At 32.5% G+C, this 5000-nt stretch overlaps 1 protein-coding gene across 2 annotated transcripts in view; it reads right to left on the bottom strand.

Moving 5' to 3' along the window:
• The window catches only part of LOC115213913 (BTB/POZ domain-containing protein KCTD16), a 100261-nt gene that overhangs the window by 65422 nt on the left and 29839 nt on the right, over positions 1-5000 (bottom strand). The window contains exon 2 of one of the 2 annotated variants that reach the window (XM_036504695.1): positions 4086-4216. The exons of the other annotated variant lie outside the window; for it this stretch is intronic. The gene's annotated coding sequence lies outside the window, so the exon portion shown is untranslated. The remainder of the gene's footprint in view (positions 1-4085; positions 4217-5000) is intronic. 2 annotated transcript variants of the gene reach the window in all.

The raw sequence follows: 5000 nt of genomic DNA on the forward strand, positions 1-5000 counted from the left end.
TGAATAGTAATTTGCTTATGTCTCTAAAAAGAAAGATCTTCATAGTAACGGGTGCTGCGTACAATTACATATGCATCAGAAATATGGGCTACCAACAAGAACATTGAAAGTAAATTAAGAGCAACGCAAAGAACTAGACAAAGGAGAATGCTGGAGATTACCAAAATAGAGAAACAACATATTAAGTGTGGAAACCGGTTTAACGGATATTATTTACAAAATGAAAACTCTAACATGGTCTTTCGCAGGACACGTGTTTAGAAGAAAGAATACCAGATGGAATAGCGAATTGGGAGAGTGGACACCATGACCAGAGAAAAAAAATAGGGTAAGTCCATGCAGAAGTTGGAATGAGTCTCTCGGCACCAAAACATGAATGAACTAAGCATATAACCGTGTTTGGTGGAGAGAACATATGGACGTATTCAACCAGCACAATGTATATAGCAGAACATATTTCAAAAGCATACTATATTAGACTACCCCGAAAGTGCAAACTAAAAACTCACTGTAATCATGCCGTTTGTTTGAAAGTACAATTTTAGATGTTCTCGATCGAAAACTCCAGCGTAACTCAAAAGCTGTAGTAGACTGAATATCGCTAATGTGCGTATTCGAATATATTGCTTTGCCATATAACATAAAAAGAGAAATTGCTGAAATATCGCCATGTCATATATATATATATATATATGTGTATGTATGTATACATAAGTCTTACAGGTATTTCTAGGATATTAATTAATAATATCCCTCCATCGGAGACGGTGTGAGAGGAAACATTAAGTCATAGTTAGTTTCGATGTGATACAAAATACTTATAAGCGCTAATATTCTCGCTATTATAACCTCAACTATATATATATATACATATACATATACATACACACACGCACACATACATATATATATATATACACACATATATATATTTATATATGTGTGTGTGTGTATCTGTGTGCGTAATTAAAGAGGAGTGTAAAAATACATTACGAAGGATATATCATAAACAATTCATAATTATTTACGAATATATCAATGACGAAACATGCAATCAAAAAGTTTCCTAAAGGAAGTGTGTATAATTACGAGCAAATCATAGTTATAAAGGATAGGGTTCCAGAAACCCTTCTATGTCTAGAAATAGCTGTTAAAACTGCTATAAAGCTACTATAACCACTCATATTTTATCTCTTCACAATCAAGCTGTCGGCAGGCGGAATGACATTAAATTCAAAACTTAAATAAAAGGTTAAATCCTTGTTGCAATTTCGAAGTTAGCAACCAAAAATGGTTCTACTCTTCTCTTCAAACATGTTAGGGTTTCTGAGACCCTCTCCCTTATAATTGTGATTTGTTCATAATTATACATATTTAGTTTATGAAAGTTTTTGATTGCATGTTTGGCCATTGCTATATTAGTAAATGATTATGAATTGTTTATGATATATAGTTCGTATTGTATTTTTACATTCCTCTTCAATTATTTAATTTTTTCACTCATACACTGTTTGTCGCCGTTGCTCGATTTACTGGTCTTTTCTTATCTGTGCATGATGTTGGAATTCAGAATTTTATGTGTAGATAGAGGTTGACACATTATTCTTGCCGGTCGGGAAGCATGGAAGCTCCAACCTATGGTTTTTGTATCTACAGGAATGAAGATAAGATTGGAACCGTTTTTGGTTCCTAACTTCGGAACTGCAATAAAGAATTAGCCTTTTAGTTAAGTTTTGAATTTTATGTGATGTCGCCCGCCGACAGCCTAATTGTGAAGCGCTAAAATATGAGTAGTTATTGTGACTTTATAGCGGTTTTGACTGCTATTTCTAGACATGTAAGGGTTTCTGAAACCCACACCGTTATAATTGTCATTTGTTCATAATCATATACACTTCCTTTATATATATATATATATATATATATATATATATGCTCGAATGTTGCTGGTAGGTTATCTAAGTCCCTGCACCCTGAAGGAAATAAATGAGGTCGGAATTATTGTAAACTTTGGTTTGATATCAATGCAAATACAATGTTTGTGCTAGTTGTCAAAGTTTACCTATAAGGGTTGACACTTCCGCATTGATTCAAGCACTTTCATGATATTTAAAATAACCCACTTCTTTTAGCTGATTCCTTCATACTTCTGTCACATGCGTATTGTACGTATGCAGTGTAACAATTTTTGCAGTGATTTATAATGTGGTAAACTTTGTTGGAGTAATGTTGATAAACAGAGTACACTGATTTTTACGTTGTTCACATCTGGCACAACTGATCGTCAATCATCTGCAATCAGCAGTCCACACTCTTAGAGGTCTAACTTTGATTATTTGCATGCATGCTAAAATGCATAGTTTTCCCATATATTGCATAAGAAATATTCTAAACACTATGTGGCAAGATAACATTATCAATACAAAGTCTCTTAGACGTTCCAATACTCCTAGTTTGTTTGCTAAGAAGAAGCAACTCAAGCTGCGTTGAGTTGAGCATGTTAGTATATTTGACTATAGACTATCAATGGCTACTTTCTAATCTGAGTTTGCAAATGGTGGTCATAGATTTGGAACATCTAGGTATGTTTTCAGAGATGCCCTGCATAGGACCTTGATGAATTGTAACATAAATCCAGTCATTCTGGAGCACGGTTTGGAAATAAGGAAACCTGCAATATATAGACTAAGGCTTAATAATATTCACAAATGTCTAGAGCGTAAGCCAAAAGGGAAGCTAGCAGATCACGGTATAATAAAAATGGTATAAAGTAAATAAAAGTTTGCAACCGGTGACAAATATTGATCAGAATAAGCCCTTTTGGTCACATTTTTTCCTCCCCTTCAGTTTATGTATGCATTTATTAATTCATTCTGCATATGCTAGGTCACTGTCCGAAAGGAATGGCGGACATGCTATCGTATATGAATATAAATATGTGCGTATGTAAGTGTTTGTACACACACACACACACACACACACACACATATATATATGCGTGTGCGTGTGTGCGCACGTATGCGTGTGTATCTCTCTATGTATGTTTATAGATATGTATGTAGGTATGCATATCTGAGTTTGCTAGGTCATCGTCCTAAAACATGGCGGGAAGCTGTCGTGTGTCTATAATCGTGTGTCCTTTTACGCTGGTATATTTGTGCATTCGTTTGTTGTTAAGAATATATATTTTATAGAGGTCATTACTAAGATTTGTCAAGTAGTAAACTACATGTAACCATATAAATATATTATATATAAGAGTGATTTGTAGACGTTAATATATTTCTGCACAATATCTAATTTTGTTGTAGAATTTGACATCGTGTTTATAGTTCATATTCAAAATCGTTTTGTCGTATACTTTTACTTTGCTCCCAACCAAGTTCGTGGATAAACATTAGCTATATACTTATGTTCATTCTACATAAAATAAAAGGAGTGTAACATATCAAACGTGGGCAGAGATTTTGAAACAATGAAATACTGAACTAGATTTCTTTCTTTAACAGATATCATTCTTTCTTATCTTGTGTTCAATTTAGAACTTCGTGTTTTTCAATTCATTCGGGGTTTCGATAACACTAAATATCTATGTATTACCCTTACAAGGCGAGTACCACAACCGTCACAAGGTGACGTATTGGCAGAAACGTTGGTATCACGGACAATATGCTTATCAGCATTTCTACCTGCTTTAATATGTACGTTCACATTCTGCCAAGTTCCTCTTTGCCTTTCATCACATCGGGGTCGATAAAAATAAGGACTAGACGAGCACTATGGTCAATGTAATTGATTAACACCGTTCCCCAAATTTCAGGTCTTGTACTTAAATTAGAATGAAAGAAATATGCACACGCTCTGATCCTATCAATAAACAGAAAATATGATGTATACTACTGATCCACTCGACTCATTTTGTTTCGGTATCTATAGATTTTTGGGTCAGTATCGAAAAGAACACAGTCGATATTCTATATAAATGTAAATATAATGAAAGTAACATCTGTCATAATTATAATTGTGGTAACAATATTAATACGATAATGGATCTGATAAATCTATATATGTATAATAGATCTTACCTATATCAGGCTGTGACTATATTGATTAAATACAGATAACATGGTGTGACGAAGAGCAGGAGGTGTATACTCGATAATCAAAAACTGTAACAGCTGAATTTTCTTGCCGAAGCTTTTCAGTTTTCTTCCTGCTGATTATGAATTTATAAAAATGGATACAACTTACGTAGTTGTAATAATGAAGTCAATGGTACATTAATTATCAATCTAGTATATAAAATGTTTGATATTGCAATTTGATATTCTCTCATATTTAGTTATATGTATATATAATGTAAAACCATAAATTTAGGGGGTATTAGATGTGAATATAGGTGTTTATATATATATATATATATATATATATTATATATATATATATATATATATATATATATATATATGCGTGTATGTATGTATGTATATATGTATATGTATATATATATATAACTTCAATAGAACTTCAAGAGGATTCACAAATTACTCCAAATAAAGAAACTTAGTTTATCAGATCACAGGAAAATTATGATAACTCTAGAATTCAACCGAATTCGATGTTAGAAGTAAATACATTTATAATAAGTGTTCTTCCTATTAAATATCATACAATTTAATAATAATAATGTGAATTAGGTTTCAGAATTTTCAATATGTAATTAGTGATGACGTTTGTCAAATGGTCAATTAATGCTTTGTACACCAAAATTTGATAATACCCTCACATATTCCGATGTATGATCTATGAAGTTCTTCAGTGGTGATATTTGGTAGCCTGAGATGTGTTGTTTGAAGGTTTGAAGTACTTGATATCTTCGGCGTATTTTTAGTTGTAGCTACCATTTATATTTTCTCTTCTAGCGAAATTGAACGCCCAGCGGGAATGTATTTCCTGATTAGATTTAGAAAAAGTTTTGCCGATATTTTAATAATTTATTT

This window comes from Octopus sinensis, linkage group LG7, assembly GCF_006345805.1.
Source record: "Octopus sinensis linkage group LG7, ASM634580v1, whole genome shotgun sequence".
Classification (NCBI taxonomy): domain Eukaryota; kingdom Metazoa; phylum Mollusca; class Cephalopoda; order Octopoda; family Octopodidae; genus Octopus; species Octopus sinensis.